The sequence below is a fragment of the Oncorhynchus keta genome, chromosome 5 (genome assembly GCF_023373465.1).
Source record: "Oncorhynchus keta strain PuntledgeMale-10-30-2019 chromosome 5, Oket_V2, whole genome shotgun sequence".
Taxonomy (NCBI): Eukaryota; Metazoa; Chordata; class Actinopteri; order Salmoniformes; family Salmonidae; genus Oncorhynchus; species Oncorhynchus keta.
In genome coordinates this window covers 36,443,380-36,464,033 of record NC_068425.1, presented here as the reverse complement: position 1 = coordinate 36,464,033, position 20,654 = coordinate 36,443,380, and the positions used below count along the sequence as shown (strand labels likewise).

Sequence of the window (20,654 nt, the reverse complement as noted above, 5' to 3'; positions counted from 1 at the left end):
GATATATGCTAACCTGTGTGTGTGTGTGGATATATGCTAACCTGTGTGTGTGTGTGTGGATATATGCTAACCTGTGTGTGTGTGTGGATATATGCTAACCTGTGTGTGTGTGTGTGGATATATGCTAACCTGTGTGTGTGTGGATATATGCTAACCTGTGTGTGTGTGTGTGGATATATGCTAACCTGTGTGTGTGTGTGGATATATGCTAACCTGTGTGTGTTGTGGATATATGCTAACCTGTGTGTGTGTGGATATATGCTAACCTGTGTGTGTGTGTGGATATATGCTAACCTGTGTGTGTGTGTGTGGATATATGCTAACCTGTGTGTGTGTGTGTGTGGATATATGCTAACCTGTGTGTGTGTGTGTGTGTGTGTGGATATATGCTAACCTGTGTGTGTGTGTGTGATATATGTGTGTGTGATATATGCTAACCTGTGTGTGTGTGTGTGTGGATATATGCTAACCTGTGTGTGTGTGTGTGGATATATGCTAACCTGTGTGTGTGTGTGTGTGGATATATGCTAACCTGTGTGTGTGTGTGTGGATATATGCTAACCTGTGTGTGTGTGGATATATGCTAACCTGTGTGTGTGGATATATGCTAACCTGTGTGTGTGTGTGGATATATGCTAACCTGTGTGTGTGTGTGGATATATGCTAACCTGTGTGTGTGTGTGGATATATGCTAACCTGTGTGTGTGTGTGGATATATGCTAACCTGTGTGTGTGTGTAACCTGTGTGTGTGGATATATGCTAACCTGTGTGTGGATATATGCTAACCTGTGTGTGTGTGTGGATATATGCTAACCTGTGTGTGTGTGTGTGTGTGGATATATGCTAACCTGTGTGTGTGTGTGTGGATATATGCTAACCTGTGTGTGTGTGTGGATATATGCTAACCTGTGTGTGTGTGTGGATATATGCTAACCTGTGTGTGTGTGTGGATATATGCTAACCTGTGTGTGTGTGTGGATATATGCTAACCTGTGTGTGTGTGTGTGTGTGTATATATACTAACCTGTGTGTGTGTGTGTGTATATATGCTAACCTGTGTGTGTGTGTGTGTGTGGATATATGCTAACCTGTGTGTGTGTGTGTGTGGATATATGCTAACCTGTGTGTGTGTGTGTGGATATATGCTAACCTGTGTGTGTGTGTGTGTGTGTGTGGATATATGCTAACCTGTGTGTGTGTGTGTGGATATATGCTAACCTGTGTGTGTGTGTGTGTGTGGATATATGCTAACCTGTGTGTGTGTGTGTGTGTGTGGATATATGCTAACCTGTGTGTGTGTGTGTGTGTGTGTGTGGATATATGCTAACCTGTGTGTGTGTGTGTGGATATATGCTAACCTGTGTGTGTGTGTGGATATATGCTAACCTGTGTTTTATCTGTTCACCTGTGTGTTCCTACAGTAAAGAACCGTGGTTGGAGCGTCTGTACCACAGCTGCCAGCGCCTGGAGAAGCGCGAGGGTGTCTCGTCAGGTCGTGAAGGGGGTGTGTGTGTCTCCGGTGCGGGTGGCGGTGTGTGTGTACCGCGGGCTCTGCTGAAGACTGAGGCGGTGCTGTGGCAGTGGGCGGTGTGGGAGGCAGCTCAGTTCACAGTGTTGTCTAAACTCCGTACCCCGCTGGGACGGGCACAGGACACCTTCCAGACCATAGAGGGTACGGGCTGTTACACACACTAAAACACACACACACTAAAACACACACACACTAAAACACACACGATTTTTTTAAACATGTTGTTGATAAGGTGGGGGAGGCCTGGAGAGGGGCTGTTCTTTGCATTTCTGAACCCCTGTAGCTCCGCCCCATGTAGCTCCTCCCCATGTAGCTCCTCCCCTGTAGCTCCTCCCCTGTAGCTCCTCCCCTGTAGCTCCTCCCCTGTAGCTCCTCCCCCTGTAGCTCCTCCCCTGTAGCTCCTCCCCTGTAGCTCCTCCCCTGTAGCTCCTCCCCTGTAGCTCCTCCCCTGTAGCTCCTCCCCTGTAGCGCCCATGTCCTGCCAGTTAGACCCTTGACACCCCTGGTTTAAACTCAGTCTTCCCTGTGAGCCACATTTACTTTTCAGAAAGTTCAGGAGGGCCACACTGAAAACGTTATTTCTTTCACTTTCAAAATGGTTTTGGGAATTTCCAATGCTCCCTGACTGTCTAGCTCTCAGATCGGTGATAAGTCTGTGAGCCAGCTGGACACAGTCATGAAACTGTACCAAATGCAGGTCCATTATCATTTCTACACAGTTTCCAGTTGGTTTGAGTCATTTGAAAGTATATTTATCCCCCTATTCCATCCTATACACTTTCTGGATTTACATGTTGCCTCTTTCAAGAACATATCCATCCTTCTCTCCTCCTTCTCTCCTCCTTCTCTCCTCCTTCTCTCCTCCCTCTCTCCTCCCCTCTCTCCTCCCTCTCTCCTCCCTTCCCTCCCTCTCTCCTCCCTCCCTCCTCTTCCCTCTCTCCTCCCTCTCCCCTCTCCTCTCTCCCCTCTCTCCTCTCCCTCTCCTCCCTCCCCTCTCCTCCCCTCTCTCCTCCCTCCCCTCTCCTCCCCTCTCTCCTCCCTCCCCTCTCGCTCCTCTCTCGCTCCTCTCTCGCTCCTCTCTCGCTCCCCTCTCGCTCCCCTCGCTCCTCTCTCTCTCCTCTCTCGCTCCTCTCTCGCTCCTCTCTCCTCCCCCTCTCTCCTCCTCCCTCTCCCCTCTCTCCTCCCCTCTCCTCCCTCCCCTCCCTCTCCTCCTCTCCTCTTCCCTCTCTCCTCTTCTCTCCTCTCCTCCCTTCCTTCCCTCTCTCCTCCCCTCTCCTCCCTCCCCTCCCTCTCCTCCTCTCCTCTTCCCTCCTCCCTTCCTTCCCTCTCTCCTCCCTCCCCTCCTCCTCCTCTCTCCTCCCTCGCTCCTCCTCCCTCCTCTCCTCTCTCCCCTTCTCTCCTCCTCCCTCCTCTCCTCCTCTCCTCCCTCCTCTCCAGGTATAATCCGCAGCCTGGCGGCCCACAGTCTGAACACTGAACAGGAGCTCAGCCAATGGAGCGGCGGCGACACAGACGACGGTCACCATAGCAACCAGCTGCGTCTGGCGCTGCTCTTGCAGTTCCTGGAAAACCTGGAGAAACTGATGTACAACGCCTATGAGGGCTGTGCCAACGCTCTGACCGCTCCACCCAAGGTACACACACCTACACACACACCTACACACACACACCTACACACACACACCTACACACCTACACTGTGAGAAACTGATGTACAACGCCACGAGGGCTGTGCCAACACTCTGACCGCTCCACCCAAGGTACACACACACACACACACACACACACACACACACACACACACACACACACACACACACCACACACACACACACACACCTACACTATGAGATACTGATGTACAGCTCCTACGTGCTGACCACACCACCCAAGGTGCACGCGTGCACACACAGCCCCAAGTTGCCCCCAGCTCCTAATGTTAACTATGTTTTTCTCTCTCTCCTTCCCTCTGTATCCAGGGTATCAGAACATTCTTCTATACCAACCGTCAGACCTGCCAGGATTGGCTGACTCGTATCCGCCTGGCCCTGATGAGGGTGGGGCTTCTGTCCGGCCAACCAGCAGTCACCGTGCGCCACGGCTTGGACCTGCTGACTGAGATCCAGAACAGCAGCACTCTGGTAACGGGAGGAGAGACGCACAGTCCCAGGACTGTGTCCTAAACCACACCCTATTCCCTATATAGTGCACTACTTTTGACCAGAGCCCCAACTGAACCTAGTGTACTTGACCACACAGGGAAACACACTCAGCATTACCTTGTTCCAACAGTCAGTCAACTGTTTTCAACCACGACCCCTTTACCTGAAGTTACTAAATACATCACCTGTAACTGACCCCCATGTCTCCTCTGGTCATCTGTAACTGACCCCCATGTCTCCTCTGGTCATCTGTAACTGACCCCCATGTCTCCTCTCTGTAGGGTCCAGGTCTCCTCTCTGTAGGGTCCAGGTCTCTACTGGTCACCTGTAACTGACCCCCAGGTCTCCTCTCTGTAGGGTCCAGGTCTCTACTGGTCACCTGTAACTGACCCCCGTGTCTCCTCTCTGTAGGGTCCAGGTCTCTACTGGTCATCTGTAACTGACCCCCATGTCTCCTCTCTGTAGGGTCCAGGTCTCCTCTCTGTAGGGTCCAGGTCTCTACTGGTCACCTGTAACTGACCCCCATGTCTCCTCTCTGTAGGGTCCAGGTCTCCTCTCTGTAGGGTCCAGGTCTCTACTGGTCACCTGTAACTGACCCCCATGTCTCCTCTCTGTAGGGTCCAGGTCTCCTCTCTGTAGGGTCCAGGTCTCTACTGGTCACCTGTAACTGACCCCCCATGTCTCCTCTGGTCACCTGTAACTGACCCCCCATGTCTCCTCTGGTCATCTGTAACTGACCCCCATGTCTCCTCTCTGTAGGGTCCATGTCTCCTCTCTGTAGGGTCCAGGTCTCTACTGGTCACCTGTAACTGACCCCCCATGTCTCCTCTGGTCACCTGTAACTGACCCCCCATGTCTCCTCTGGTCATCTGTAACTGACCCCCATGTCTCCTCTGGTCATCTGTAACTGACCCCCCATGTCTCCTCTCTGTAGGGTCCATGTCTCCTCTCTGTAGGGTCCAGGTCTCCTCTCTGTAGGGTCCATGTCTCCTCTCTGTAGGGTCCAGGTCTCTACTGGTCACCTGTAACTGACCCCCATTGTCTCCTCTCTGTAGGGTCCAGGTCTCTACTGGTCACCTGTAACTAACCCCCATTTCTCCTCTCTGTAGGGTCCATGTCTCCTCTCTGTAGGGTCCATGTCTCTACTGGTCACCTGTAACTGACCCCCATGTCTCCTCTCTGTAGGGTCCAGGTCTCTACTGGTCACCTGTAACTGACCCCCATTGTCTCCTCTCTGTAGGGTCCAGGTCTCTACTGGTCACCTGTAACTAACCCCCATTTCTCCTCTCTGTAGGGTCCATGTCTCCTCTCTGTAGGGTCCAGGTCTCTACTGGTCACCTGTAACTGACCCCCATGTCTCCTCTCTGTAGGGTCCAGGTCTCTACTGGTCACCTGTAACTGACCCCCATGTCTCCTCTCTGTAGGGTCCAGGTCTCTACTGGTCACCTGTAACTAACCCCGTGTCTCCTCTCTGTAGGGTCCAGGTCTCTACTGGTCACCTGTAACTGACCCCCATGTCTCCTCTCTGTAGGGTCCAGGTCTCTACTGGTCACCTGTAACTGACCCCCGTGTCTCCTCTCTGTAGGGTCCATGTCTCCTCTCTGTAGGGTCCAGGTCTCTACTGGTCACCTGTAACTGACCCCCATTGTCTCCTCTCTGTAGGGTCCAGGTCCTACTGGTCACCTGTAACTAACCCCCATTTCTCCTCTCTGTAGGGTCCATGTCTCCTCTCTGTAGGGTCCATGTCTCTACTGGTCACCTGTAACTGACCCCCAGGTCTCCTCTGGTCATCTGTAACTGACCCCCATGTCTCCTCTCTGTAGGGTCCAGGTCTCCTCTCTGTAGGGTCCAGGTCTCTACTGGTCATCTGTAACTGACCCCCAGGTCTCCTCTGGTCATCTGTAACTGACCCCCATGTCTCCTCTCTGTAGGGTCCAGGTCTCTACTGGTCATCTGTAACTAACCCCCGTGTCTCCTCTCTGTAGGGTCCAGGTCTCTACTGGTCACCTGTAACTGACCCCATGTCTCCTCTCTGTAGGGTCCAGGTCTCTACTGGTCACCTGTAACTGACCCCCGTGTCTCCTCTCTGTAGGGTCCATGTCTCCTCTCTGTAGGGTCCAGGTCTCTACTGGTCACCTGTAACTGACCCCCATTGTCTCCTCTCTGTAGGGTCCAGGTCCTACTGGTCACCTGTAACTAACCCCCATTTCTCCTCTCTGTAGGGTCCATGTCTCCTCTCTGTAGGGTCCATGTCTCTACTGGTCACCTGTAACTGACCCCCAGGTCTCCTCTGGTCATCTGTAACTGACCCCCATGTCTCCTCTCTGTAGGGTCCAGGTCTCCTCTCTGTAGGGTCCAGGTCTCTACTGGTCATCTGTAACTGACCCCCAGGTCTCCTCTGGTCATCTGTAACTGACCCCATGTCTCCTCTCTGTAGGGTCCAGGTCTCTACTGGTCATCTGTAACTGACCCCCAGGTCTCCTCTGGTCATCTGTAACTGACCCCCAGGTCTCCTCTGGTCATCTGTAACTGGCCCCCATGTCTCCTCTCTGTAGGGTCCAGAGTTGGAGGCTCCTCTGGTGATGCTGGTAGAGGCTCTGTGTGAACTTCACTGTCCTGAGGCTATCCAGGGTTTAGCTGCCTGGAGTCTCACCAACACTGGCAAGAGTCTGGCTTGGGTCAGCTCTGTGGCACTACAGGCTGAGGGGCGGTAAGGAAAACCACCCCTGTGTGTGTGTTGTGTGTCAAGTGGAGGCCAAGCTTAGTGTATTTAAGGGGCAATTCTTGACAGATTTAACTTTCTGAATGCCTCATGATCTTAGTTCCCATCAGAACCTAAAATATAAACAAACACTATACAGCCTCACCATGGTTACAACTGGAATGTTGCTCTGTGATGTCATGGATGGTTATAACTGGAATGTTGCTCTATGATGTCATGGCTGGTTACACCTAGAATGTTGCTCTATGATGTCATGGCTGGTTACAACTGGAATGTTGCTCTATGATGTCATGGATGGTTACACCTAGAATGTTGCTCTATGATGTCATGGATGGTTATAACTGGAATGTTGCTCTATGATGTCATGGATGGTTACAACTGGAATGTTACTCTATGATGTCTTGGCTGGTTACAACTAGAATGCTGCTCTATGATGTCATGGATGGTTACAACTGGAATGTTGCTCTATGATGTCATGGCTGGTTACAACTGGAATGTTGCTCTATGATGTCATGGCTGGTTATAGATGCTGTTAAATGGTATGTTCAGACCATATAGTAACCCATACCTCTCTCTGTCAAAACCATATAATAGCCCATACCTCTCTCTGTCAAGACCATATAGTAGCCCATACCTCTCTCTGTAAATACCATACAGTAACCCATACCTCTCTCTGTCAAGACCATATAGTAGCCCATACCTCTCTCTGTCAAGACCATATAGTAGCCCATACCTCTCTCTGTCAAGACCATATAGTAGCCCATACCTCTCTCTGTCAAGACCATATAGTAGCCCATACCTCTCTCTGTCAAGACCATATAGTAACCCATACCTCTCTCTGTCAAGACCATATAGTAGCCCATACCTCTCTCTGTAAATACCATATAGTAACCCATACCTCTCTCTCTGTCAAGACCATATAGTAGCCCATACCTCTCTCTGTCAAGACCATATAGTAGCCCATACCTCTCTCTGTCAAGACCATATAGTAGCCCATACCTCTCTCTGTAAATACCATATAGTAACCCATACCTCTCTCTCTGTCAAGACCATATAGTAGCCCATACCTCTCTCTGTCAATACCATATAGTAACCCATACCTCTCTCTCTGTCAAGACCATATAGTAGCCCATACCTCTCTCTGTCAATACCATATAGTAGCCCATACCTCTCTGTAAATACCCTATAGTAGCCCATACCTCTCTCTGTCAAGACCATATAGTGACCCATACCTCTCTCTGTCAAGACCATATAGTAACCCATACCTCTCTCTCTGTCAAGACCATATAGTAGCCCATACCTCTCTGTAAATACCCTATAGTAACCATTACCTCTCTCTCTGTCAAGACCATATAGTAGCCCATAGCTCTCTCTGTCAAGACCATATAGTAGCCCATACCTCTCTCTCTGTAAATACCCTATAGTGACCCATACCTCTCTGTCAAGACCATATAGTAGCCCATACCTCTCTCTCTGTCAAGACCATATAGTAACCCATACCTCTCTCTGTCAAGACCATATAGTAGCCCATACCTCTCTCTCTGTAAATACCCTATAGTGACCCATACCTCTCTGTCAAGACCATATAGTAGCCCATACCTCTCTCTCTGTCAAGACCATATAGTAGCCCATACCTCTCTCTGTCAAGACCATAGAGTAGCCCATACCCCTCTCTCTGTCAAGACCATAGAGTAGCCCATACCTCTCTCTCTGTCAAGACCATATAGTAACCCATACCTCTCTCTGTAAATACCCTATAGTGGCCCATACCTCTCTCTGTAAATACCCTATAGTAACCCATACCTCTCTCTGTAAATACCCTATAGTAACCCATACCTCTCTCTGTAAATACCATATAGTGACCCATACCTCTCTCTGTAAATACCATATAGTGACCCATACCTCTCTCTGTAAATACCCTATAGTAACCCATACCTCTCTCTGTAAATACCATATAGTGAACCATACCTCTCTCTGTAAATACCCTATAGTAACCCATACCTCTCTCTGTCAAGACCATATAGTAGCCCATACCTCTCTCTGTAAATACCCTATAGTGACCCATACCTCTCTGTTAATACCCTATAGTAACCCATACCTCTCTCTGTAAATACCATATAGTGACCCATACCTCTCTCTGTAAATACCCTATAGTGACCCATACCTCTCTCTGTAAATACCCTATAGTGACCCATACCTCTCTGTTAATACCCTATAGTAACCCATACCTCTCTCTGTAAATACCATATAGTGACCCATACCTCTCTCTGTAAATACCCTATAGTGACCCATACCTCTCTCTGTAAATACCCTATAGTGACCCATACCTCTCTCTGTAAATACCCTATAGTGACCCATACCTCTCTCTGTAAATACCCTATAGTAACCCATACCTCTCTCTGTAAATACCCTATAGTAACCCATACCTCTCTCTGTAAATACCCTATAGTAACCCATACCTCTCTCTGTAAATACCATATAGTGAACCATACTCTCTCTGTAAATACCCTATAGTAACCCATACCTCTCTCTGTCAAGACCATATAGTAGCCCATACCTCTCTCTGTAAATACCCTATAGTGACCCATACCTCTCTGTTAATACCCTATAGTAACCCATACCTCTCTGTTAATACCCTATAGTAACCCATACCTCTCTCTGTAAATACCATATAGTGACCCATACCTCTCTCTGTAAATACCCTATAGTGACCCATACCTCTCTCTGTAAATACCCTATAGTGACCCATACCTCTCTGTTAATACCCTATAGTAACCCATACCTCTCTCTGTAAATACCATATAGTGACCCATACCTCTCTCTGTAAATACCCTATAGTGACCCATACCTCTCTCTGTAAATACCCTATAGTAACCCATACCTCTCTCTGTAAATACCCTATAGTAACCCATACCTCTCTCTGTAAATACCCTATAGTAACCCATACCTCTCTCTGTAAATACCATATAGTGACCCATACCTCTCTCTCTGTCAAGACCATATAGTAGCCCATACCTCTCTCTCTGTCAAGACCATATAGTAGCCCATACCTCTCTCTGTCAAGACCATATAGTAGCCCATACCTCTCTGTAAATACCCTATAGTAACCATTACCTCTCTCTCTGTCAAGACCATATAGTAACCCATACCTCTCTCTGTAAATACCCTATAGTAACCCATACCTCTCTCTGTAAATACCATATAGTGACCCATACCTCTCTCTGTAAATACCCTATAGTGACCCATACTCTCTCTGTTAATACCATATAGTGACCCATACCTCTCTGTAAATACCCTATAGTAACCCATACCTCTCTCTGTAAATACCATATAGTGAACCATACCTCTCTCTGTAAATACCCTATAGTAACCCATACCTCTCTCTGTCAAGACCATATAGTAGCCCATACCTCTCTCTGTAAATACCCTATAGTGACCCATACCTCTCTCTGTTAATACCCTATAGTGACCCATACCTCTCTCTGTAAATACCATATAGTGACCCATACCTCTCTCTGTAAATACCATATAGTGACCCATACCTCTCTCTGTAAATACCATATAGTGACCCATACCTCTCTCTGTTAATACCCTATAGTGACCCATACCTCTCTCTGTAAATACCCTATAGTAACCCATACTCTCTCTGTAAATACCCTATAGTAACCCATACCTCTCTCTGTAAATACCATATAGTGACCCATACCTCTCTCTGTAAATACCCTATAGTGACCCATACCTCTCTCTGTTAATACCCTATAGTGACCCATACCTCTCTCTGTAAATACCCTATAGTAACCCATACCTCTCTCTGTAAATACCCTATAGTAACCCATACCTCTCTCTGTAAATACCATATAGTGACCCATACCTCTCTCTGTAAATACCATATAGTGACCCATACCTCTCTCTGTAAATACCATATAGTGACCCATACCTCTCTCTCTAGGTTTGAGAAGGCTGCAGTGGAGTACCAGGAACAGCTGTGTGCCGTGACGGGGATGGACTGTTCCATTAAGGGCTTCACCGCTCACTCCTCAAACTGGGCGGAGCCAACAGCTCTAACACAGCCAGCCCCAAACACAACGGCAACGGTGAGACACAGCTCTAACACAGCCAGCCCCAAACACACTGGCAATGGTGAGACACAGCTCTAACACAGCCAGCCCCAAACACACTGGCAATGGTGAGACACAGCTCTAACACAGCCAGCCCCAAACACACTGACAACGGTGAGACACACACAGCTCTAACACAGCCTGCCCCAAACACACTGGCAACAGTGAGACACACAGCTCTAACACAGCCAGCCCCAAACACAACGGTGAGACACAGCTCTAACACAGCCAGCCCCAAACACAACGATGAGAGACACACAGCTCTAACACAGCCAGCCCCAAACACACTTGCAACGGTGAGAGACACACAGCTCTAACACAGCCTGCCCCAAACACAACGATGAGAGACACACAGCTCTAACACAGCCAGCCCCAAACACAACAGTGAGAGACACAGCTCTAACACAGCCAGCCACAAACACAACGGTGAGAACGTGGAATAGCTGATAATAACCAGGTGTTCCCCTCTCTCTCCTCCCCCTTTCCTCTCCTCTCTTCTTCTTCTGCTTCTCCCCTCCTCTCTCCTCCCCTTTCCTCTCCTCTCTTCTTCTTCTGCTTCTCCCCTCCTCTCTCCTCCTCCCCCTTTCCTCTCCCCTCCTCTCTCTCTCTCTCCTCCCCCTTTCCTCTCCTCTCTTCTTCTGCCTCTCTCCTCCTCCCCCTTTCCTCTCTTCTCCTTCTGCCTCTCCCCTCCTCTCTCTCCTCCCCCTTTCCTCTCCTCTCTTCTTCTTCTGCTTCTCCCCCTCTCTCTCTCCTCCCCTTTCCTCTCCTCTCCTCTCTTCTTCTTCTGCCTCTCTCCTCCTCCCCCTTTCCTCTCTTCTCCTTCTGCCTCTCCCCTCCTCTCTCTCCTCCCCCTTTCCTCTCCTCTCTTCTTCTTCTGCTTCTCCCCCTCCTCTCTCTCCCTCCTCTCCCTTTCTCTCTCCTCTCTTCTTCTTCTGCTTCTCCCCTCCTCTCTCTCCTCCTCCCCTTTCCTCTCCTCTCTTCTTCTTCTGCTTCTCCCCTCCTCTCTCTCCTCCTCCCCCTTTCCTCTCTTCTTCTGCTTCTCCCCTCTCTCTCTCTCTCCTCCTCCCCCTTTCTTCTCTCTCTCCTTCCGCCTCTCCCCTTCTCCCCTTTCCTCTCTTCTCCTTCCTCCTCTCTTCTCCTTCCGCCTCTCCCCTCTCTCTCTCCTTCTGCCTCTCCCCTCTCTCTCTCCTTCTGCCTCTCCCCTCTCTCTCCTTCTGCCTCTCCCCTCTCTCTCTCCTTCTGCCTCTCCCCTCTCTCTCCTTCTGCCTCTCCCCTCTCTCTCTCCTTCTGCCTCTCCACTCTCTCTCCTTCTGCCTCTCCACTCTCTCTCCTTCTGCCTCTCCACTCTCTCTCTCCTTCTGCCTCTCCCCCTCTCTCCTTCTGCCTCTCCCCCTCTCTCTCCTTCTGCCTCTCCCTCTCTCTCTCCTTCTGCCTCTCCACTCTCTCTCTCCTTCTGCCTCTCCCTCTCTCTCTCCTTCAGGTGACGGCAGGAAGACGGTTCTCCTCAAGTCCAACGAGTGTTCCTCCGAGGTGCTCAACCTCCTTGCCAATAAGGCATGCCAGTGCTATGTGGCCCTCGGCGATTGGTCCTCGGTGCAGGAGTGGCAGGCCAGCGTGCACGCCCTCAAGAAGAACCCTGGTAACCCTGCCGCGGCGAGCGTGCACCTGAAGACAGACTTCAACTACGTACGGGCACTGAGCTGCTTCGAGGACGGAGACTTCCCAGAATGCCGTGCTCAGCTGGAGCTCCTGGCGGGGGAGAGAGACGACTACGGCCTGCTCAACTCCACCTCTACTGGCTCCAAGGACAAACTAGGTAGGAGGGAGAGGGAGGACTAAGGCCTGCTCAACTCCACCTGCTCCAAGGACAAACTAGGTAGGAGGGAGAGAGAGAGGACTAAGGCCTGCTCAACTCCACCTGCTCCAAGAATAAACTAGTTAGGAGGGGAGAGAGAGGACTAAGGCCTGCTCAACTCTACTTGCTCTAAGAATAAACTAGGTAGGAGAGAGAGAGGACTAAGGCCTGCTCAACTCTACTTGCTCTAAGAATAAACTAGGTAGGAGGGAGAGAGAGAGAGAGGACTAAAGGCCTGCTCAACTCTACTTGCTCTAAGAATAAACTAGGTAGGAGAGAGAGAGAGGACTAAAGGCCTGCTCAACTCTACTTGCTCTAAGAATAAACTAGGTAGGAGGGAGAGAGAGAGAGAGGACTAAGGCCTGCTCAACTTTACTTGCTCTAAGAATAAACTAGGTAGGAGGGAGAGAGAGGACTAAGGCCTGGTCAACTCCACCTGCTCAAAGAATAAACTAGGTAGGAGGGAGAGAGAGAGAGAGGACTAAGGCCTGGTCAACTCTACTTGCTCTAAGAATAAACTAGGTAGGAGGGAGGGAGAGAGAGAGAGAGAGGACTAAGGCCTGGTCAACTCTACTTGCTCTAAGAATAAACTAGGTAGGAGGAGAGAGAGAGAGAGGGACTAAGGCCTGCTCAACTCTACCTGCTCTAAGAATAAACTAGGTAGGAGAGAGAGAGAGGACTAAAGGCCTGCTCAACTCTACTTGCTCTAAGAATAAACTAGGTAGGAGGGAGAGAGAGAGAGAGGACTAAGGCCTGCTCAACTTTACTTGCTCTAAGAATAAACTAGGTAGGAGGGAGAGAGAGGACTAAGGCCTGGTCAACTCCACCTGCTCAAAGAATAAACTAGGTAGGAGGGAGAGAGAGAGAGAGAGGACTAAGGCCTGGTCAACTCTACTTGCTCTAAGAATAAACTAGGTAGGAGGGAGGGAGAGAGAGAGAGAGAGGACTAAGGCCTGGTCAACTCTACTTGCTCTAAGAATAAACTAGGTAGGAGGAGAGAGAGAGAGGGGACTAAGGCCTGCTCAACTCTACCTGCTCTAAGAATAAACTAGGTAGGAGGGAGAGAGAGGACTAAGGCCTGCTCAACTCTACTTGCTCTAAGAATAAACTAGGTAGGAGGGAGAGAGAGGACTAAGGCCTGGTCAACTCTACTTGCTCTAAGAATAAACTAGGTAGGAGGGGAGAGAGAGAGAGAGGACTAAGGCCTGGTCAACTCTACTTGCTCTAAGAATAAACTAGGTAGGAGGGAGAGAGAGAGAGGGACTAAGGCCTGCTCAACTCTACCTGCTCTAAGAATAAACTAGGTAGGAGGGAGAGAGAGGACTAAGGCCTGCTCAACTCTACTTGCTCTAAGAATAAACTAGGTAGGAGGAGAGAGAGGACTAAGGCCTGGTCAACTCTACTTGCTCTAAGAATAAACTAGGTAGGAGGGGGAGAGAGAGAGAGAGAGAGGACTAAGGCCTGCTCAACTCTACCTGCTCCAAGAATAAAGTAGGTAGGAGGGGAGAGAGAGGACTAAGGCCTGCTCATCTCTACCTGCTCAAATAATAAACTAGTTAGGAGGGTGTCTGAGCCTTCCCCCATCAGTTTTGAGTCTAGACTCCTTCGAGGTGTGTGTCTTAATGGTGTGTGTTTTTCTAACGTGTCTGTGTCTGTGTGTGTGTCTGTGTGTGTGTGTAGACCTGAAGCGTCTCCTCCCGGCAGTGTTGAGTCCGGACCCCTCAGAACTGCAGAAGGCCATTGAGGTGCAGCTGCTGCGGAGCGCTGTGGCTGCCATGACAACGGCCAATCACGAGCAGGAACAGAAGGCCATGCCCACCTCGGAGTGAGTCTCTCATTGGATCTTGGAGATCACTTTTAGTTGAATCCTGTATTAATGTGTTAGTGCTGGGTAGGAACAAAAACCTGCTGGATTGTGGAACACTTTGGGAAGATCTCAATCGCAATTACCTCGTCTCCTTCTCAAAACCCCATTGGAGGAGGTGAGAGATGGGCGGGGACCTCTGGCTCTGTCATCCAATGGGAGAGCGAGTAGACACCAGTATTTCATTGAGCTCTTCCATGATGTCTTCCACGTTCCATTTAGATTGAGCTGAGTTCTGTTGGACTGACTGCGGGTTCTGTCTGTGCTGCTCTATGGGCCCTGGTCAAAAGGAGTGCACTATATAGGGAACCATTTAGATTGAGCTGAGTTCTGTTGGACTGACTGCCGGTTCTGTCTGTGCTGCTCTATGGGCCCTGGTCAAAAGGAGTGCACTATATAGGGAACCATTTAGATTGAGCTGAGTTCTGTTGGACTGACTGCGGGTTCTGTCTGTGCTGCTCTATGGGCCCTGGTCAAAAGGAGTGCACTATATAGGGAACCATTTAGGTTGAGCTGAGTTCTGTTGGACTGACTGCGGGTTCTGTGTGTGTGTGTTTACAGTACCCTGGTCCGTTATCTGAAGCAGACGGGTCGGATCTCTCTGGGTCCCCTCCGCCTCTCCACCCTCACCCTCTCTGACGGCCTGCCCACTCTGGCCACCCTGCAGCTATACTGCTGCTCTGCCCTGGAGAACACACTGAGCGGACAGGAGGTACACACACACACACACACACACAGACCCTCGCCAGCCTGCATCTACACTGCTGCTCTGCCCTGGAGAACACACTCAGCGTACTCTAAATGACCAACAGTATGTGGACACCTGCTCGTCTAACATCTCATTCCAACATCATGGTCCCCCCCTTTGCTGCTATAACAGCCTCCACTCTTCTGGGAAGGCTTTCCACTAGATGTTGGAACATTGCTGCTATAACAGCCTCCACTCTTCTGGGAAGGCTTTCCACTAGATGTTGGAACATTGCTGCTATAACAGCCTCCACTCTTCTGGGAAGGCTTTCCGCTAGATGTTGGAACATTGCTGCTATAACAGCCTCCACTCTTCTGGGAAGGCTTTCCACTAGATGTTGGAACATTGCTGCTATAACAGCCTCCACTCTTCTGGGAAGGCTTTCCGCTAGATGTTGGAACATTGCTGCTATAACAGCCCCACTCTTCTGGGAAGGCTTTCTACTAGATGTTGGAACATTGCTGCTATAACAGCCTCCACTCTTCTGGGAAGGCTTTCCACTAGATGTTGGAACATTGCTGCTATAACAGCCCCCACTCTTCTGGGAAGGCTTTCCACTAGATGTTGGAACATTGCTGCTATAACAGCCTCCACTCTTCTGGGAAGGCTTTCCACTAGATGTTGGAACATTGCTGCTATAACAGCCTCCACTCTTCTGGGAAGGCTTTCCGCTAGATGTTGGAACATTGCTGCTATAACAGCCCCCACTCTTCTGGGAAGGCTTTCTACTAGATGCTGGAACATTGCTGCTATAACAGCCTCCAGTCTTCTGGGAAGGCTTTCCGCTAGATGTTGGAACATTGCTGCTATAACAGCCCCCACTCTTCTGGGAAGGCTTTCCACTAGATGCTGGAACATTGCTGCTATAACAGCCTCCACTCTTCTGGGAAGGCTTTCCACTAGATGTTGGAACATTGCTGCTATAACAGCCTCCACTCTTCTGGGAAGGCTTTCCACTAGATGTTGGAACATTGCTGCTATAACAGCCTCCACTCTTCTGGGAAGGCTTTCCACTAGATGTTGGAACATTGCTGCCATAACAGCCTCCACTCTTCTGGGAAGGCTTTCCACTAGATGTAGCAACATTGCTGCTATAACAGCCTCCACTCTTCTGGGAAGGCTTTCTACTAGATGTTGGAACATTGCTGCTATAACAGCCTCCACTCTTCTGGGAAGGCTTTCCACTAGATGTAGGAACATTGCTGCTATAACAGCCTCCACTCTTCTGGGAAGGCTTTCCACTAGATGTAGGAACATTGCTGCTATAACAGCCTCCACTCTTCTGGGAAGGCTTTCTACTAGATGTTGGAACATTGCTGCTATAACAGCCTCCACTCTTCTGGGAAGGCTTTCCACTAGATGTTGGAACATTGCTGCTATAACAGCCTCCACTCTTCTGGGAAGGCTTTCCACTAGATGTTGGAACATTGCTGCTATAACAGCCTCCACTCTTCTGGGAAGGCTTTCCACTAGATGTTGGAACATTGCTGCTATAACAGCCTCCACTCTTCTGGGAAGGCTTTCCACTAGATGTTGGAACATTGCTGCTATAACAGCCTCCACTCTTCTGGGAAGGCTTTCCACTAGATGTTGGAACATTGCTGCTATAACAGCCTCCACTCTTCTGGGAAGGCTTTCCGCTAGATGTTGGAACATTGCTGCTATAACAGCCCCCACTCTTCTGGGAAGGCTTTCCACTAGATGTTGGAACATTGCTGCTATAACAGCCTCCACTCTTCTGGGAAGGCTTTCCACTAGATGTTGGAACATTGCTGCTATAACAGCCCCCACTCTTCTGGGAAGGCTTTCCACTAGATGTTGGAACATTGCTGCTATAACAGCCTCCACTCTTCTGGGAAGGCTTTCCACTAGATGTTGGAACATTGCTGCTATAACAGCCTCCACTCTTCTGGGAAGGCTTTCCACTAGATGTTGGAACATTGCTGCTATAACAGCCCCCACTCTTCTGGGAAGGCTTTCTACTAGATGCTGGAACATTGCTGCTATAACAGCCTCCAGTCTTCTGGGAAGGCTTTCCGCTAGATGTTGGAACATTGCTGCTATAACAGCCCCACTCTTCTGGGAAGGCTTTCCACTAGATGCTGGAACATTGCTGCTATAACAGCCTCCACTCTTCTGGGAAGGCTTTCCACTAGATGTTGGAACATTGCTGCTATAACAGCCTCCACTCTTCTGGGAAGGCTTTCCACTAGATGTTGGAACATTGCTGCTATAACAGCCTCCACTCTTCTGGGAATGCTTTCCACTAGATGTTGGAACATTGCTGCCATAACAGCCTCCACTCTTCTGGGAAGGCTTTCCACTAGATGTAGGAACATTGCTGCTATAACAGCCTCCACTCTTCTGGGAAGGCTTTCTACTAGATGTTGGAACATTGCTGCTATAACAGCCTCCACTCTTCTGGGAAGGCTTTCCACTAGATGTAGGAACATTGCTGCTATAACAGCCTCCACTCTTCTGGGAAGGCTTTCCACTAGATGTAGGAACATTGCTGCTATAACAGCCTCCACTCTTCTGGGAAGGCTTTCTACTAGATGTTGGAACATTGCTGCTATAACAGCCTCCACTCTTCTGGGAAGGCTTTCCACTAGATGTTGGAACATTGCTGCTATAACAGCCTCCACTCTTCTGGGAAGGCTTTCCACTAGATGTTGGAACATTGCTGCTATAACAGCCTCCACTCTTCTGGGAAGGCTTTCCACTAGATGTTGGAACATTGCTGCTATAACAGCCTCCACTCTTCTGGGAAGGCTTTCCACTAGATGTTGGAACATTGCTGCTATAACAGCCTCCACTCTTCTGGGAAGGCTTTCCACTAGATGTTGGAACATTGCTGCTATAACAGCCTCCACTCTTCTGGGAAGGCTTTCCACTAGATGTTGGAACATTGCTGCTATAACAGCCTCCACTCTTCTGGGAAGGCTTTCCACTAGATGTTGGGACATTGCTGCTATAACAGCCTCCACTCTTCTGGGAAGGCTTTCCACTAGATGTTGGAACATTGCTGCTATAACAGCCTCCAGTCTTCTGGGAAGGCTTTCCGCTAGATGTTGGAACATTGCTGCTATAACAGCCCCCACTCTTCTGGGAAGGCTTTCTACTAGATGCTGGAACATTGCTGCTATAACAGCCTCCAGTCTTCTGGGAAGGCTTTCCACTAGATGTTGGAACATTGCTGCTATAACAGCCTCCACTCTTCTGGGAAGGCTTTCCACTAGATGTTGGAACATTGCTGCTATAACAGCCTCCACTCTTCTGGGAAGGCTTTCCACTAGATGTTGGAACATTGCTGCTATAACAGCCTCCACTCTTCTGGGAAGGCTTTCCACTAGATGTTGGAACATTGCTGCTATAACAGCCTCCACTCTTCTGGGAAGGCTTTCTACTAGATGTTGGAACATTGCTGCTATAACAGCCTCCACTCTTCTGGGAAGGCTTTCCACTAGATGTAGGAACATTGCTGCTATAACAGCCTCCACTCTTCTGGGAAGGCTTTCCACTAGATGTAGGAACATTGCTGCTATAACAGCCTCCACTCTTCTGGGAAGGCTTTCTACTAGATGTTGGAACATTGCTGCTATAACAGCCTCCACTCTTCTGGGAAGGCTTTCCACTAGATGTTGGAACATTGCTGCTATAACAGCCTCCACTCTTCTGGGAAGGCTTTCCACTAGATGTTGGAACATTGCTGCTATAACAGCCTCCACTCTTCTGGGAAGGCTTTCCACTAGATGTTGGAACATTGCTGCTATAACAGCCTCCACTCTTCTGGGAAGGCTTTCCACTAGATGTTGAACATTGCTGCTATAACAGCCTCCACTCTTCTGGGAAGGCTTTCCACTAGATGTTGGAACATTGCTGCTATAACAGCCTCCACTCTTCTGGGAAGGCTTTCCACTAGATGTTGGAACATTGCTGCTATAACAGCCTCCACTCTTCTGGGAAGGCTTTCCACTAGATGTTGGGACATTGCTGCTATAACAGCCTCCACTCTTCTGGGAAGGCTTTCCACTAGATGTTGGAACATTGCTGCTATAACAGCCTCCACTCTTCTGGGAAGGCTTTCCGCTAGATGTTGGAACATTGCTGCTATAACAGCCTCCACTCTTCTGGGAAGGCTTTCCACTAGATGTTGGAACATTGCTGCTATAACAGCCCCCACTCTTCTGGGAAGGCTTTCCACTAGATGATGGTACATTGCTGCGGGGACTTGTTTCCAGTTAGCCACAAGAGCCTTAGTGAGGTTGGGCTCTGATGTTAGGCGATTGGGCCTGGCCCGCAGTCAGTGGTCCAATTCATCCCAGAAGTGTTCGATGGAGTTGAGGTCAGGGTTCTGTGCAGGCCAGTCAAGTTCTTCCACACCGGTCTCGACAAACAATTTCTGTATGGACCTGGCTTTGTGCACGGGGGATTTGTCATGCTGAAACAGGAAAGGGACTTCCCCAAACTGTTGCCACAAAGTTGGAAGCACAGAATCTTCTAGAATGTCATTGTATGCTGTAGAGTTAAGATTTCCCTTCACTGGAACTAAGGGACCTGAACCATGAAAAACAGCCCCAGCCCATTATTCCTCCTCCACCAAACTTTACAGTAGTCACTATGCATTGGGGCAGGTCGTGTTCTCCTGGCATCCGCCAAACCCAGATTCGTCCATCGGACTGACAGATGGTGAAGCGTGATTCATCACTTCAGAGAAAACCTTTCCACTGCTCCAGAGTCCAGAGTCGGCGAGCTTCACATCACTCCAACCAACGCTTCACATTGAGCACAGTGATCTTAGGCTTGTATGTGGCTGCTCTGCCATGGAAACCCATTTCATGAAGCTCTCGACGAACAGTTCTTGTGCTGATGTTGCTTCCAGAAGGCAGTTGGGAACTCAGCAGTGAGTGTTGCAACCGAGGACTGACGATTCTTAAGAGCTACGCGCTTCAGCACTCTGCGGTCCTGTTCTGTGAGCTTGTGTGGCCTACCACTTCTCAGCTGAGCCGTTGTTGCTCCTAGACGTTTCCACTTCACAATAACAGCACTCACAGTTGACCGGGGAAGCTCTAGCAGGGTAGAAGTTTGACCAACTGACTTGTTGGAAAGGTGGCATCCTATGACGGTGCCACATTGAAAGTCGCTGAGCTCTTCAGTACGGCGTACCAGCCTCTCATTCTACTGCCAATGTTTGTCTATGGAGATTGCTCGGTTTTATACACCTGTCAGCAATGGGCGTGGCTGAAATAGCCAAATTCACTCATTTGAGGGGATGTCTACATACTGCTGTGTGTGAGTACACCCCCCTAACCCTCTCCTCCTCTCCAGGGGTGTCTACATACTAACCCCCCTAACCCTCTCCTCCTCTCCAGGGGTGTCTACATACTACCCCCCTAACCCTCTCCTCCTCTCCAGGGGTGTCTACATACTACCCCCCTAACCCTCTCCTCCTCTCCAGGGGTGTCTACATACTACCCCCCTAACCCTCTCCTCCTCTCCAGGGGTGTCTACATACTACCCCCCTAACCCTCTCCTCCTCTCCAGGGGTGTCTACATACTACCCCCCCCTAACCCTCTCCTCCTCTCCAGGGGTGTCTACATACTACCCCCCTAACCCTCTCCTCCTCTCCAGGGGTGTCTACATACTACCCCC

At 49.6% G+C, this 20,654-nt stretch overlaps 1 pseudogene; it reads left to right on the top strand.

Moving 5' to 3' along the window:
• LOC127930364 (serine/threonine-protein kinase SMG1-like) overlaps nt 1-20,654 on the top strand; it is a 104,805-nt pseudogene that overhangs the window by 47,537 nt on the left and 36,614 nt on the right.